The following is an 18,403-nucleotide window of genomic DNA, read 5'->3' on the forward strand; positions in this document are numbered from 1 at the left end:
TGATGGTGTGATTGACTGTATGCAGTTATCATCTTTTTGTGTATCTACTTGCGGTTTTGATACCGTAAGCTAACATTTTGTCTTAGCACCTTAGTATCATTGTTTACAGTCCAAAAATGTTATTTTTCTCATATGCCTCTTCAGGTTTTAGATGTGCACAAAAGTAGGTTCCACTCTTGCAGTACATAAACCAGAGCATTTGACACCATACCCTATGCAGGCATTGTAAGAAAGCGAAATGTTTTAAATGTAGATCCTTACATGGTAAGATAGATAGCAAACTTGCTTAAAGATGGGCCCTACATAGTTTGCACAGCAGGTGCCTCATATAAAAGTATAAAAGTAACCAGTGGAGTTCCGCAGAGGCTCTTTACTGGGGCCAATCCTTTTTGGCATTTACTTCTCTGCTATCCAAACTGAGAACTTGTACCTATGGTTAACTAAGTTTACAGATGACTGCAAACTGGATGTTATTGTCAAGACCCTGTCTGATAACTGTGCCCTTCAAAAAGAAATTACACTAGTTAATACCTGGAGTACTGAAAATGGTCTCAAACTAAACAAGAAAAAGTGTAACATCATTTCATTTCATTTGGCAAACAACCTCTACCCTGAGCATATGATATAGACAATTCTACACTGTTTGTGTCTTTCGGCTTTTCCCGGTTAGGGGTCGCCACAGCGGAACTCCGGTCAGCTAATGATTGGCAGTTGATTTTTACATACTGGCTTGCCAGGCCTGATGCACAACCTTCAACGAAGGTATGCCCATTCACGCATGTCTGCACGCAGAAGACGCTCTAGCTGAGAATCAAACCGGACAGCTTCTTACTGTGAGGTGACAACGTAGCAGCACCACCACTACTTGAAAATGTAATTAGGGTCCTGGGTATCTGGATATCTGAGTTGATAGATCCCTCTCCTTTGGTCATTGTGTGGCAACTATAGTCAGAAAATCCTCCTGCCTAGCACAACTAGTTGCCAAGGCTATATCATCCTGATTTGAATATGTCCTCATTGCTTTATGTTTAGCACAGATTAGAATGACTATAGAGTAGAGTACAGTGCCCCTTTTGGGAAATATTTCATTCAACATATTAAACAACTAGTGAAACTCCAGAGGTTCTTATCTAAGAATATTTCAGGCTTATAGACTCTGACCTACCAAGTCAGGCTAAAAAGTCTATCCTTCTACTCAATATGTTATAGAAACCCTGTTGTTCTTGATTTCCTATGTCTCTGCAAGTCTAATAGCTCAGTAAACACTGGATCCAGGGACCTAAATCTTAGCCTGCAGATAACTAGAATGTGATAAAGAGAGAGGCTCATTATGCAGCATCCCCCTTCTGCAGAATAACCTGCCCCTCCAGTTTAAACAGTGTGATACATTGTTAGCCCTGAAGTACACCCCGGATGACTTGATAGGGACCCTTAAATTTACACTTGGACTAACAGGCCTCTCCCTCCTTGAGAAAGGAGGTACAGCCTGAGGGTGGGTACTGGCAAGATGGTGATGGTCATGAGACTAAATTGCCTTGAAATCCCTATGAATACTATGCAGTTTTAACAATTCTGGAGACTTACATTCAACTACACAGTTAAGTTACAAGACCTCTCCAAGAATTTTATGTACATGCAGGTCATTTAAGCTATGACATCTGAAATGATTAGGGGCTGGACTCTATGAAGTAATTGTTTTAGCTGTACAAAATTGTGTTAATTAATTAATCAATCAATTAATTAATTAATTGATTAATTAATTAATGTTGGCCAGGTAAGTCCCACTAAACTGTTGGCTTCTTTTCTGGGGACACTATGGTATAATTGCTTCTTAAGCTCTGGAAATGTATTATTGTCTTGCACTTAATTTCCTGAACTCATTTTATTTATTTTGGTAAGCTAACCTTCTTTTTATCATCTGATATTGTTTAAAGGAAGTATTATCAAAAATATGGGATATCCATTGCCCAAAACAGTAATTACAGCTCAGCTGTTAGTTACAGACTTAAGAAAAAGGGGATAAATTAATGTGCAAAAAATATTGATGCGTCAATTAAGAATCAGGCTGTGCAGTCTAGGGTTTCCACCCATTCCATTGTGAGCGGGACAGTTATTTTTCTGTACCTTGTATCCCACTGCTCATATTAACTATGAACAGGAAAGGAAATGTCCTAGTTTACCAGGGTTACCATAAAATAAATGTTAAAATTGCCAAGCCAGGAGTTTTTTCCCACTCATAGTTAATCAGGCAAAATGTATTTTAAAGCCTACACACATTTGCTAAAGTAAATGATGTGGAAACAGCTTAGCAAATTTTACATTAGTTTATTTATTTTATCCCCCACTCCCCCCATATAAATAGACCTTTTGCACAATACAAGTGTGCTTGCCTATTCACCATTAGATTCGATAATCAAATACATCATAGTGACTGGCTGGACCACAGAGTTGGTGGGTGAGAATGTAGGCATAACATGAGCATTAAATTAGCCAGTGATGTCAAGGTCAAGAAAATTGAATGCCATTTTCGATTTTTAAGAGGAGGTATCTTTCAAGTGTACCTCACCTCATTATAAGGAATGCTCCTCATTTTGAGTCTTAGAATGTCAGTATTCATTGCAGTTTCACATTTAAAGGCCCTATCCTACATTCAGTATTTAGAAATTTTAACTCATATCAGTGGCAGATATGAGTCATATTAACTCGTATAAAGATCTTTTTTATAATATAAATTAATGAATTTTTAACCATTGTGTGTGCTTCCTAATTTAAGTCATTAGTGAGCTATTTGTAAGTGGGTGGCACAGTAGTGCAGAGGTTAGCATTGTTGCCTCACAGCAAGAGGTTTTCCAGTTCGAGTCTTGGCTAGGGTGCCTTCTGTGCAGAGTCTGCATGTCATTCCTGTGCTCCCACTGGTTTCCTCCAAGTGCTCAAGTTTCCTCCCACATTCCCATGATGTGCTGCAGGTGAATTGGACATTCTGAATGGGCCCTAGATGTGAGAGTGTGCATGCCTTCTGAGGAAGGTTGGATGCCAGGCTGGAAACTCAACACTGTAAACCTCTACTGCCACTTGTTTTGCATGTACCAATGATCCGCTGTGGTGACCCCTAATGGGAGCAGCCAAAAGGAGAAGAAGTGAGATGTTTGTAAGTGTTCCACATTTTGCCGATTTGTTCTACATTATACTAGGCGGTGTTCACATTTTGGAGACGAAAGGTTTAGAGCTATATTTTAAAGATCAGCACCATACCTCTCAAGTGTACCTCATTATGATGAATGTTCCTCAATACGAGTCTTAAAAAGTCCATCATCCACATTGTTCCACACTGAAAGCAGCAGCCCACTTTCAGTGTTAAGAATCCTTTTAGCTTATATCCGTGGCGAATAATACTGAATCATATTAAATCATCAAAAGATTTTTTAATAAGCATAAATAAACGTGTTCGCCATCCTTTGGGCCTTCTAATTGAAGTTATTACTAAGTCAGCAGTAAGTGTTCCACATTGCTCCCATTTTTCCACATTATAAGAGGCAGCGTTCCACATTCTGGTGATGGAAGGCTGAGAGCTAAGATCAGCACAGATTTACAAAACTTCAGGCTCAAGGGCAAAGAATAATAGTTGACAAAGACCCTAAATAATGGTAATTTTTATGTATTACTATAATTCACATAAGAAGATAATAGAACAGCATTTTTTAATCAACACAGATTTCTGAGCAAAAATATGAAATTATATAATATCTGTGCTAGCATTACTGACTGACTTTAATCCTCAGTATCCACTGATTTACCAGAAAATCAAACATTTTGAAAGACACTTCTCAAAAATATGTGGCACAATCAGGGACAGTAGAGAGGTATTGCATTTGCTTTCTGTCATATCTCGCAACCTCTTAGATCAAGAAATTTGGGCAAAAACACAAATAAAAGAGGGACAAATCCCCCAAAAAATGAACAATTTTTAAATATTACTCTGACAAACTTAGAAAGTTGATAGAATAACAGGTTTTATATTAGCATGAATTTTCTCAGTGGTATAAAGTCTGAAACTCAAATTTTTGTCTTTATTTTCTAACTTCAGTCTTTAATGTTTGCCACTAATTTGCCAGAAAACCACAATTTTATGAAAAATGTACCAAAAATATGAGACAGAAATCTGGACAGTTGAGTGATCATGAAAGTGTGGGAATGAGAGAGGAAGAACTAAAGGCTTAATTTCCATGTAGCTTATTTTTGCTAACTATCACTCTACAAGAATTGTAAGTCTTGGCACTGGATTGTGGTCTGTGAGAGAAAGATAAGACAGAGTAAGACCGAGTACGAGAAAGAAATAGTAAGAGTGGGAGCGAGAGAGAGAGAGAGAGAGAGAGAGAATATGAGACTGAGATAGAAAGAATATGAGAGAAGGATGGTGAAAGACTGTGAGTATGAATGTGGGGGGGACAGTAAGAATGAGAGAGAGAGAAAGAATATGAGACTGAGACAGAGAATATGAGAGAAAGATGATGAAAGAGTGTGAGTATGAATGTGGGGGAGAGAGAGAGTATGAGAGAGAGTGGGACAAAGAGAAAGAGAATTTGAAAAAAATGGGGGCAAGAGAGAGAGACAGTATGAGTGGGAAAGAAAAAGAAACTATGAAATAAGAGTGGGAGAGAGAGAAAGCGACAGAAAAGTGGTAGAGAGAGCGACAGAGAAAGTGTGTGTGAAAGTGATAAGAAAATTCAGAACAACAGTTTTTTATTAACATACATTTTACAAACAGAAGTGTAAAATTATAATATCTACCATTACTGACTGTAATCCTCAGTGATTTATTTACAAAAAATCACCAACAACAGGTTTTGTATCAGTATGCATTTACCAAAGAGCAGTTAGTGTGAAAATGTTAATATTTGGCATTACTGACATTCCTGAACACTACATGGCATATCTTATAGGTTCATAGGTTCATAGGTTCATACTAGGCTATCTGCCGAAGGGGCATACAAGCCTAGCTCCCATGCTTTGTGGTGGCTTAGGCCCCTTTAGTATGGGGAACTATACCCATTATTTTTTTTTGCCTCTGTCTGTCGTGACATGACAGGTAATCCCTGGGTATATCTATTATATTCTCCCATCCATTGTCATTCAGATTGAACTAAGGCCAGGGCCAGCGGTGCTCTCACCTCACATGGATTTTTGTTCCACCCACAGCATAGTCTTTTTGGGTGTGATCCTATCCCCTCCAGCCACGTCCTATTAATAATAGAGTCAAGGTTTAAGTCTCCCCCATGCCAACAAGCTCTGATGGATTAGATTTTTGAGGTGAAGGATACATATCAAATCTGGTTTGACATGGCCTTGTATGTTAGCAAAGGTCACCTCTGAGCAAGCTGTGCTTGACATAAATAGAGCTGGAGTTCTTCAGGGCAGCATAGGATAGTTTTGAGACCTTCCTTTTTTTTCTGGAACAACTTTTTGGTCCAGCATTCTGCTGGCTGCTTGTCGATATCATTGATCTGGGCAGGAATGGGGCATCATGTCTATGATGAGTGATTGATGAGAAGGGAGACTATGACCCCTGGCCTCTAGAGAGAGAATCCCTTCGCATAGATGAGGTGGGCCTTTATAGAAGGTCTTCCTACTATAGGTTAGCTACATGGGGTCCGAATGACAGACTACTGTGGTTGTGGGGTCCCAGGTCCCTTCTTTCTAACTGTTGTGTTCCCATTGCATCGCCTTTGGTAGCTAGAGCTGCACTTTGTTTTTGAAGGAGTATGACTAGCGCATTTTGGCATTTAACTTTGAAGTGGCTCTTGCACCAGGCTATCTCTCTGTGAGACCCCTTCTAGAGGATATCTGTAAATTGCTGTCATTCTTGTATTGGCGCCCAGTTGCAGTCATCTGCAGCTTTTTGCAATAGCAGCCACCCTCCTGTGTTGCTTGTACTACTTCCTAGTGAATTATGCCAAACAAGAGGATGAGCCCAGGACCTGTAGGACCCAGACTGCTTGACTGTGTGACATGGTGGGCCACCGGCTGAGTTTGTAAATGGGTTTCTAGCTTCAACCAGTTAGCATCTTGTTCTTGTGATGTTGTGGTTGACATTTTAAATGATGAGTTTTTCAATGATACCATTGAGATAAGGTATTGTATCAAAGGCATAGCTAGATGAGGGAGGCTGTATGGATGTGACTGGCTTTATCAAGTCACTTGGTAGGCTACTTTGAAAAAAGTCAACCAAGTAAAAGTCAAGGCATGATCTGCCTTGAGCCAAACTTGGGGTAATTGGATCCAAAGGTCACCACAAATTCTGTATATCTTTATTTATGTGAAGTCCATTATGGTCTGTCAAGCACACAGATCAGCTTACATGCAAGCTACCGGGCGTCGTGGCACCTGGGAGTCAGTGTTGGCCCCTACCTGTGAAGTTGTGAGGGCACTGGGTGGTCAGTCTCCTCCAGTGCGTGGGCAGAGAATTAAGACTTGGATTGCGCTCACAATTACCTTCTGCTGGGTTTATCCCACACAGCCGGTTCATTTTGACACAGCTGAGAGCAAGCTCAGGAGTTTTGCTGGAGGTGTTGGGGCTTTGGGGCTTGTTTCACTTGGAGCTGGCTTTCGCTGGGGGCTGCAATGCGGGCTGTATAAGATTTGGTTGCATTGGGGAGGGTTTGGTTTGCACTGAACAAGTGTGATGTTGGATCACATGTTTTAGGATCAATTCCCAGTTCATCATTTTGTTTTCTGGGAGTTTCTATCAGGATTTCTAAATATTTCCCTATTTTCATTCTTTGGCCTTTATGATTGTCTTTGAGCTCTTTAGCTTTTTCTACGAAATTTATTTTGGACTAGTTTTTAGAAGAGGCTCTTATAGTTTACAAGTAGTTTTTTAGGGTTTTCTGCCTTTTTGTCATTTTGCTCCTCTCCTTTTTCTAGTTTTATTGTTTAGAGTTTTGTTTTGTGCTGGACTGTGAGACTGGTCTTTGGCAAAGAGCTCCTTGGATGTTTGGTTGGGATTCGGTCCATTGTAGTCTCAGGTGCTGGTAGAAGGCATTTGTAAGTGATTCAGTCAGCCTGCTGTGGTACTCACCTTCCGTGAGTTTAAAGGGGCCCACTTTGGTCTTGTCACTAGTAGTCTTTTAGAAGTGCGGGTGGGATTTACTTTTTGAGGAGATTCTTTTGTAGTCTGATCTTTTACTTGGGGTGGGATGCTCAGGACCTAGTGGGATTATTAATCTCACCAGTGATTGACCCAGTGGGGTGATCCTCGGTGTTGAACATTGTATCCAGGCATGTGATGAGAGATATGGATTATTGGTGTTATCTCTTGGTGTTATGGGATGATTAGTGTTCCCATGGTGCTGAGTTTATGAATTTTGGGGAAGGTTTCCGCTAGGGTGTATGGGATTGAGTGTCCTTGTAATTAGGTGTACCTTAGGGAGTCTCAGGAGTTAGTGAGGAGTATGATAACATGTGAGTGATACATTTTGATCCCTCTGGCCTGTTTCAGGCTGGCCATGTAGAGGCCACTGAGTGCCTAGAAGTAATTGCCTATGGCCCTACACACCTGGATGGTCTCCGATGCATCGCGGCGCTCGTTTGATGCATTCCGATGGTGTCCTGATGCACCCATGGATACCGAAGGGGTATCACCCGTCCTGTGGTCTGATGGGAGCCGAATCCTTTCTTAGTTCTGTCCAGATTTAGACGCGGAGGTGATGTATAGGAACCAACCTGATAACGCCGGGGTGGGTTCAGGGGCCTTGATGGGGGTTTCTGTCTCGAGAAGGCTTTTATTCTTGGCATTGAGACACTGGGTCGGGTCGTGCATTACCCCCAGTTTTTCTTCTGGCATTGGTTTGGGCAACCTTAGTTTTTTTTTTTTTTTTTGCCAAGGTGGCAATGGGGTTTTAGAATTTGCAGGCCTTATACACAAAAGGCAGGTGAGGTAGGCAAAGAGCCCTTGCCAATGTCCAGCTCAGGGTGTCCAGCATGTCATGTCATCTGAAACAGCGTGACACCAGCATCTTTGATATCATCCAAACCCGAATGAATTCTGGATCCCCTTTGAATGATCTCTGTGTTGTGGCCAATTATTAAAACTGATCATTCATGCTCTGTATTCAGGCATCATTCTTGAGGTGAAGGTAGGATGCTACAATGACTCAGGAGTCCTTGTACCTCAGTTCAAGGACATATCAAGCTGCTCCTCTCCTGCATTCAAATGAAGGAGTTATGGAAATGACCCCCCCTGGCCAACCAAAACTACAGCTCAAGTCAGTAACCACCTCTCCGGGGCAGGGAAGCTCTCAATGTTAGTCACTCCCACTGATAAACACAGACACTTTCCTTCAGCCCAAGCAAAATGGCCTCACAGAAACTTCAAAAACAGTCAAGGACAGGCAACCTGTAATTGAACCTTTTTAACTCAGTCTTGCTCTTTCTTTACATTTTATTGTTCCCTTGTTGTGACTCATGTGCTGATTCAGGTGTATGAGTTTCTTAGTTTATTGGAAACCACTAGTATCCTGAATATTAAACCATCAGCACATTGTATTTATTTGTGGAAAGCATTTCTTTGTTAATCATGATTTTTTGTGAGGTTGTCATCGGGTCAAAAGGTTGTGAAAATGTTCTAAAATGCACCACATGGATGTAGAACCTCATGGCTTCTGGGGGCTGGGAACTGAGACTCTCTGCATAATTCACTTATTTCTCCCAGTTAGTAGAGTAAGCCTTAGTCACACCCACTTTGATATCATACAGCTAGTCACAGCCCCTGTTTCCCACTTTGGACATCTGAAAAGGGGGCAACTTCAGTGCCATCAAAAGGAAGGAAATGTGTCATAAAGGTTCAAAACATTCACGTCGTAACCATTCCTCCCCTTCTAGTTGCAGAAACACGGGCACATGCATGCCAAAGACAATATATCACTCATCTTAGCACTGTATTTTCCCATCTACTTAACAGTTCACTTTTCATATGTTATTGATTTAGGAGGGAATAGCTTGATTAAGGTAATGATTTGCTGCATGTATTTTCATTTGCTTTCTTCTGGTTTTATCTTTATAGTGAGAAGAAAGCAAGTAATGGAATGTGACATTTTATAGTGTAGACCAAAACTGGAATAATACATCACATGTATTTAGTCCAATCTCTGCTCCCGTTCAGAAATACATGGTGTACTAACAACTTTGATGCTGTATATATGAATTATCTAAAATAACTCTGCATCCCGTCACCAACTGAAGTGCAATATCCATGCACAATAAGTAACCTACTGTATTCATTAAATGGTCCAGCAAAAGGATTTACTCAGCACATGGACTACAGTGATTACGTTCAGAAGTCAGCAGGAAGGAACTTGTTATGCACATTTCTGACATTTGAAACCAGAAAATGGCATAACAACCTTGTAGTGAGTGGAGTGTGGTGATTACACTCCAATATTTGGAAAAAGACAAACTATTTAAGTGCCAGAGTGGTGCGCAACTGGAACTTAACAATTGTTAAGCATTCCCCCTGAGAAAGTTGTTAAGGTCAGGTCTAGCATCAGGCAGGAAAATCCAGCAGTACTGTCCAGCAAATAACAGAGGCAAAAGAAAAGATTTGTTTCTGCCTGCTGTCTGTACTGGTAATGTGTTCCCAACTTCCTCAAGCAAATGTAGTTGCTAGAATAACAGCATTTATTAGTATCCATTTTCTGAAGAATGTGAACTCAGAAACTCAAATGGATGCCATTTTTAATTACTTCAGTCCTCAGTGGTTTGTCCTAAAAACATAGATTTTATGAGGAACAGACCAAAATGTGATGCAGTAATCTGGACATTCTGCAAAAATCAGGACATCTGAGAGGTATGAAAGGTAAGTGTAAACTTAAAGGACTGTGTTACACTGCCTTTCTGACAACATCCACTAGGTGTATTATGGCTTTAAAAGCCCGTAAAACACTTAATGATTTTTTTGCCTATAACTAGTAGTACATGGAGCAGATAAGGCTCCATGTACTACAAAGAATTATGATTGTGTTAGTGATCATAACCTTAAATTATGTGTTTTCATCATGGATGCTAAGATTCACCTGTCAAGCTTCATTCTCAAGGTGAATTTGTTGACATCCATGTCTCAAACACATAATAAACTAGTTATGGTTGGTGACCTGATCATAGTCCTCTATATTATTATCTAGACCCATGCTACAGTACACAGTCATCACAGAACAGTTTTTAAAACTGTTGGTTGATCAAGAGGTACAGTTCATGTCTGTCCACTGTCTGTGTGGCAGGTTTGGTATGGCAGTGTCAAGTGTTACAACTTTCAGATATATAAAACAAATAGTTTTTGCACCTGCATTTTTCCTGTATAAAAGTACTACAAAAAATAAAAAAATATATATAATTAAGTTCATGTGATCATAAACAACATGTTATGCGTTCTTGAAATGGATGCCAAGACTCACCTCTTGGGCTTCACTTTACTGTGCTCCACTGCTGAGGTGAATTTCTTACTGTCCATTTCTTGAAGACATAAATTAGCTGTGATCAGAGATCATAAACCTGTATGTTCTACAGTTCACAAAATGAAAAGGTATATGTAATTCATCAAACTAAACTGCCCAGATGTTGGTAATATACATACATTAATTTGTGCTCTGATTCCATTTTTATGCAGTTCAGATTCACAAAGAGTTGAAACCTATACTAGGAGTCACAGTGCACAAGACAAACAGTATTATTCTGGATAGGATTCCAGTCCATTATATAATGTGTAGAAAAAAGTCATTCACATACCACACATACATCTGCAGATATAAAAGATGACCAATTCACCTATGTTTGTATGTTCCACTGCATTATATTGACATGCCACAGTGTTGATGACTACTACAAAACGTTGACATGTGGAGATAGTCAACAGGTGTGATCAATCGTCAATCCCTGAGTGGAGGAATATTTCCTTTCCTTGGGGATTGTGTGATGTCAGAGTTAGTATAAGTATAATTAGCAGGGTATATGAAGGAGCACCCCCCACATGAAGATGTAGGTTTTTTTGGGGTTGCACTTGATGAGGATTTTACTCATACATGCAGTGTTGACTGTTGACGTTCCCATTATCGACTTTTTGTGGTCTATGTATTTGCCATCAGCATTGGGTGTGTCAACATAATTTAGTAATTCCATTTGTATACAAATTATTCTATTTTTCTTACCAAAATGTAATGTCAAAAAAAAACTTTAATCTGTGAGTGCTTTCATCTTTAACAACATACAAAGACTTCATCAGACTAATTAAATATGGAACAATGTCTCCATTTTATACTGTAGTAAAAACAGTCACATGACAGTGATAAAAAGTAGTTAAAGTAATCAAAACAGGCCTATACCTTAACAAGTCTGATACATCCCATTTACAACAGGAAATCAATTGAAATTACAAAATTACTTCACTGGTTGGTTTTGCAGCCAATTGGCTTGAGCAGCTGCCAGTATCCTTGTTTAATGAATTCACAGCCATTTCCCAGAAATATTTTAAGAATCTTGAAATTAACTTAACAAAGACGTAGGTTTCTCATGTATAAAACCTATGGCTGATTTTAATGAATGTGAGTTACAACCTTTGCACAAAAAAGTGGCTATTACTGTGGACAAGCTGAAATTAACATTATTTGGCAGTAGTTGGTTGCAGACTAAATACAGAACTGGTAAGTATTAATGAGAAAGTAAAAAAAATAAGATAGTTTCCTCAAAAACTGGGAATATAGGAAGTTTGAGTAAGATATGAATGAGTACTATGACTATAGATTCTTTTAAGGCTGAATATTCACAGATGGGATCGGCTGAAGTCATTAGTACTAGCAAACAAGAGTGGACAACAGACATGCCTTTAGTGTACAGTGCTGACATTGAGACTGTCAAAAAAGCTATCACTATTTGTTAGAGAACTGTAGCTGCTAAAAATGAAGTTTATGAGACATAAATGCAAAGGAAAAAAATTAAATTAAAATCGAGAAAAACAAACAACACATGGGAATTCAAGGTTAGGTACTTTTAAATTTTATGCACGTCATTTTCTCGGGTATGTTAATGGTGCTCCTAACTTTTATTGTGCCAGTTCCAGCAAAATGTATAACTCAACAGAGACTTCTGTAGTGGCTCAGAAATTGTGGTATATGAGGCTTCTTGCATTTTATGTTTCTCTTGCTTTGGGAAGATTATTAAAGTAAAGAAATCATATGTATGAGCACATGTATGCTATTAGCAATAGGAATGAAAGAAATGCTCTTTTCAGATGTACCAAACAGTATAGTAATTGCAACAGATTTTTTTTTTTGCTACATCACACACAAGAAGATATGGGTGTGGTGCTGAGAAGAAGCTCTGGAATATATTGAATATAAGTGTCAGATTATTTTTGAGGCCTACAGATTTCCTGGCCTCAATTGAAGTGTGAATTTTAAAAGCTGTTTAAAAAGAAGACCCTATAAGATACATTTTCAAAAAGAAAATGATGACCCTATAAGATAGCTTTTCAAAAGAAAATGATCTATAAGATAATGGCATTTGTTTGCCTTTACTAAACATGAGCTTTAAGGATGTCCTTCCTTTTCACTGATGCAGCATTCTTTACACATAGGGTATCCTGCAGAGGACAGCTGAACATCTAGTCTGCATTCCAAAGCCTTAGTTCCTTCAAAGCGCTGTTTGTCAGACATATGTCCTACATCTAAGTTGTAGGGTACACAAGTGATGTACAAGCACCTAATCCTTAAAATGTCTTTGCTACCAGTCTGAATGTTACTTTTGTCTCATTGTTACAGCTACAGAAACTTCAACAGGTATCTGCCCTGTTGGGGTCACTTTCCTTTGGTTATATTTCTTTTTACTTTTTATTCAAGAAGGAAAATGTGAGTGAGGGAAGCAGATTTCCCATAAGGACAGACACAGAAATCATTTTATTTTTTTTTTTTATCTAAGTGCTGCCCATGACCATATTAAGTGTGAGATTTGTCAAGAGTTTGCATCATAGACCTTACACAGCCATCTGTCTTCCCTTTCTATTTATTTGGAAAAACAGCAATTGAAATTTCTGGATTAGGCAACCTTGGTTTTGTGTTCCTTTGGGAAAAAAAAAACACAGAAGGCCAGACATGTGGCTCCTGTAGCTAAGGATCCACAGAAAACATGGCAGGACTTTAATCACGGTCTTTTTAAAGTCTGCATGGCTTTGATGCCCCCTCAGGGTTGTCTGCTCCTTTCTCTGTTCCCTGGTCCTCTACTTTTTCTATGTGTCCTCGAGACTCTTGAGTCCTCTGAGGAGGATGTGGACTTAGATTCTGTGGAGGAGTCCTTGACCTTCTACTCTGAAATCCATTCCCCTCTTGCTCTTGTGTCTGAAGAAATGGATTCCCTTTCTCCTGCTTCCCCACAGAAGAATCATCCTTTGGGGACACTACTGTCTACATGATGGAACATTTTAAATGTAATTGTTTCCAGATTTCTGATATCCAGAAGAGGTACTATGATTCTTTTGTAGATTGAGTCACCCCAGCCTTCCAGTCTTAGATGCTCTCTTGGACACCTTTTCTTCTGCTTTACAGGCTCCTGACTCCGAGCATCCTGCTCCAAAGAAACCTGACAGGTTCTATAAAATTCCTGACACTAAGATGGTTTTACATAAAAAGCCTTGTTCTGACCCTGCACTGATTTCCCTGGCTGCTGATAAGCCTCCTGAATTACTGTGCTCTTCCAAGTTTTTATTTTCTGACCAGGACAGTCATGCTATGGATAGGTTTGGTAAAAATGTGTATTCTTCTGCCACCTTAGCTTTCAGGGCCATAAACTGCCAGACTCATATGACAAGATGTGTCATGGCTGCTCTTTCTTCTTGTCTATGGGTTGTTCTGTCAGATTTGCCATTTCCCTTTTGGGTTCTGCTACTTAAATAGCTCCTCACTCTATAAAATGTAGGTACGATGATGCTGCTGCTGATGCTTCCTCTAGGACAGTTGCCTCAGGGTCAGTTATGAGGAGGTATTCCTAGGTACAGCTACAGTCCCTTCCTCAAGATATTAAGACTAAATTGCTGGACTCTCCTTTAAAGAACCAGAATATTTTTGGCTCTCCTGCAGCTGAGCTTTTCAAAACATTGCAGGATAAGGGGAAGGTCATGCGGGATCTGAAGCAGATTTTCATTTCTCCTATTCAAAAGTTTCAGAGAAATTACCCCTCCAAATCTTCCTTTCTGTGGTGGCAGTAGAGACAGCTTTCTAGGACTAAGAGGTCTTCCAAAAGTTTTTTTCCTAATAAGCCTTGTTACGGCTCTAAGGATCAAAAGCTTTCTTTTCCTGATAAATGTGCCTCCATTTGATATTCAACCTCTTCTGTCCCTTGGCCAGTTTCCTCTTTTCCTCAGATTAACTCTGTCTTTTCCATTATGGCAGTGCATACCCACTGGCCATTTCAGGTTTGGAGGTCCCTTACTCCTTTTTCAGCCATTCTCTTAATTCCCCATTACCAGCTACTTTCCTTTCCTTCAATTCTTCAAAACCTTTTGGTTCAGGGAAATGTTAAGCCAGTTCTGCCCTATCAGCAGGGCAAAGGATTTTATTTCAGGATATTCCTGGTTCCCAGAAGGAGTTTCTTGGAGGCCCATTCTGGATATTTCTTTTCTTAACACATTTTTGAAAGTTCCCTCTTTCAAAATGTTGTCTCTCCAGTCTCTCTTTCCACTGTTACTTCATCAGGAATTTGGATACAGCCAATTTGATCATACTTTAAGAGCGCTATAATTTTGAGCGAAAGCTATTGTCTCCCTGACATTTATTTCATGATCTAAGATGGGTGGGGAGGAAAATATTTGATGTTTCAGTATAAATGATGGATAGTAGGGTAATTAATGGAGACATGATACCTCTGCTCTAGACTGTTTTGGTGTAATTTCTATAGGGCCTGGGGTGCCACACTCCTGTGACCAATATGTAAGCTAGCAATAACTTGTGTGTGAAACATAATCTAAGAGAGCAAAACATGATAGGAATTAACTTCCTAACTCATCTGAGAAATTTGTGTGCAATAGTAGTCTTTACATATTATATCCCATCTATTAGTCTGTTTAGTTGCAGGCTAATTTTACGTAGGTTCCTTCTCAGAAAATATAAAAAATGAATTCTCCATACACTTCCAGGGGGAAGCTGGACATTCCAGCATCTCAAGAAGCAGTCCCTTAATAATAACAGAAAATGGGTGCCCTGTGATATCCTTCTGTGATACTCTTCTAAACATTAAAAAAGTGAAAAAATGGAAGATGCCAGAGGTGAGATACTTTAGCTCATAAGAGGCATGGTTCCAAAACTTAAAAGTTCTAAATGACCTTGAATGTATTCTAACTGTTTGACTAAGGACTGTAGCCTCTTATTACCTTCTGAGCAATATCAGAGTCCTACCAGCTCCAGCACAGCCACATTCATACCTCTTAACTGTCCAGATTTTTTCTCATATTTTTGATGTGTTCCTCATAAAATGTGTGGTTTTCTGGAAATTAATTAAGGACTGAAGTCACTAAATAATGACATTCAAGATTCAGTCTTCACAGCCTTCAGAAAATGCATGACAATACAAAACATATTATTCTAGCAACTTTCTAAGTTTATAAGAGCAATATTTAAAATCTGTTCTTGTTTGTGGACCTTTGCTCTCCCCATAATTTTTACCTTTGTTCAGATTTCTTGTGCTAAGATGTTGAGAGGTATGGCCATATTCTTAAGATATCAGAGCCCTGCCTACTCCACCACAGCCACATTCTTACAATATCAGAGCCCTGCTTGCTCCATCACAGCCGCATTCTTACAATATCAGACTCCTGCCTGCTCCACCACAGCCACATTCTTACAACATCAGACTCCTGTCTGCTCCATCATAGCCACATTCTTACAATATCAGTGCCATGTCTGCTCCACAACAGCCAAATTCTTACAATATCAGAGCCCAGTGCCATGTCTGCTCCACTACAGCCACATTCTTACAATATCAGAGCCCTGCCTGCTCCATTACAGCAATTTTCTTACAATATCAGACTCCTGTCTGCTCCACCACAGCCACATTCCTGTAATATCAGTCCCCTGCCTGCTCTACCACAACTGCATTCTTACAATATCAGAACCCCGCCTACTCCACGAAAACCACATTCTTACAATATCAGTACCCTGCCTGCTCCACTACAGCCACATTCTTACAATGTCTGAGCTCTGCCTACACCATTAAAGCCCCATTCTCCACCCCAGCCATATTGTTAAAATATCAGAGCCCTGCCTACTCCACCAGTCACATTGTTACAGAACCCTACCTGTTCCACCACAGCCACATTCTTAGAGTGACAGAGCCCTGCCTGCTCCACCACAGCCACATTCTTAGAATGACAGAACCCTGCCTGTTTCACTATAGCCACATTCTTAATATACCAGAGCCCTGTCCGCCCCATAGGTCCATAGGTTCATAGGTTCATACTAGGCTATCTGCCCTGGGGCATTTATAAGCCTAGCCAGAATGTGTTTGGCTTTTGCCACCCATTTTAAATTTATTTTGCTATGCCCTTTTTCGATGTTAGTATACTGTGCCTCTGTCTAACAGTGACACAGAAGCCATCCCAGCCATGTCCTTACAATATCAGAGCCCTACCTTCTCCACCACAACCACATTCTTACAATATCAGAGCCCTGTCTGCTGCACCACAGACACATTCTTACAATATCAGACTCCTGCCTGCTCCATCACAGCCACATTCTTACAATATAAGAACCCTGCCTGCTCCACCACAGCCACATTCTTGCACTATCAGAGCCCTTGCCTGTTCTAACCCAGCCACATTGTTACAATATCAGAGCCCTGCCTGCTGCAAAATAGCCACAGTCTTATAATCTAAAATTTGCTGAGCCATAAGTTTCCAACTTAATGTAAATTTTATTCCTCTCCATCTGTTGCTTCTGTTCTAGATTAGGCAAAAAAAGATGCTGCACCCTTATACTCTTCAGACCAACCTTTCCACAAAAAAGACTTCCATAACTTCAGACAATACTCAATAAATACCTTAAAGAAAACTCTCCCCTAGAACTAAAAAAAAAACTGTCTTTTTCACTCTATTTTTTGACCAATTTTAACACATCAACATCACTCTAAGTGCTTTATTTGTAATTTTAGCCTGTTTTCCACAACATGGCTATGAATGGGGCTTGATGTATCAACATGATCTTGTTCTCCCTCAGCCCTTTCTGTTTCCCATAATGCTTTGTAGGACTCATGCCACACATAAGGAAGTAACTGTGAATTCCCATGCCATTGACATATAATAGTATTTGTGTGAGTCACTGTTATCTTTTTTACCTTCTGTAAAATAATTGCTTCTTCTCTGTCTCTAGTCACCCTCATTTATGTTTGGCTCAGACCTTGTTTTACACTATACTTAGAAGTTATCCAGCTACAGCCAGAAAAGTAACTAAATTGCAGGCCTTTGTTCAGGGTTTTCTTTTGTAGTCCAAGAGGAATTGATTTTGCAAGGTTCTGTCAGTGCAGTGACAGTTTTAACACCTCTGCAGTAGTGTGGGGGAGGGGACTGTCAATTCCTCTTGAACTACAAAAGAATACCCAGAACAAAGGCCTGCAATTTAGCTAAGTGATGAATGATATTCAATCATCAGGAACTGAACATTCATTAACAATCCCCTACTTCATCAAGAGCAGAAATATGACAGTGAAACTTGGGCCTCAAGCTAACCATATCCCACTTAACTATAATGTAAAGGAGAATACCTAATATCCCTCTAATCAGGCAGGCCACACATTGATGTCTGACACAAGGCAGCACTATGCTGCCAACAGATAGTGCTATGCCCTCAGTTTCCTCCAACATATATCTGTGCAGTGGTTCCATATTCACTATATTCAATCTTTCATATAATATTCAGATTTATACAAACATCAACCATCTGCAAACAAATGTGTCCACCACAGTTATACATATCTGGTTCCAAAACAGTCACACTTGACCTACCACTCAAGCACAATAACGTGGGAGCTCAGGCAAATGGAAATGGTGCTAAAAGAATGAAGAGTAAGAAGAATGCAATACGTAGTATCAGTTTTCCCACTCACCAGTACACTAAGGTTAAGGTTTTCCACCCAGCACAAATCCTGAAATTATAAATCAGAAAAATAACACCACATGCCTTCATCCACAGTCCTAAGACTGCTCAGCATAACTGACACACCTAACAAATACCCCTGTGATTAGTTAGTTATAGAAATCTCTACATCATACTACAACGTTGAACCTCCAAAACAATGTCATAGGAGTTATTACAATGCTAGAATTTGATGACAGTATAAACATGCAATCAATCTCATGTTCATTGCTCAAGTCTCCAAA

Source organism: Protopterus annectens, chromosome 6.part0 (assembly GCF_019279795.1).
Source record: "Protopterus annectens isolate FY-2018-M chromosome 6.part0, PAN1.0, whole genome shotgun sequence".
NCBI lineage: Eukaryota > Metazoa > Chordata > Ceratodontiformes > Protopteridae > Protopterus > Protopterus annectens.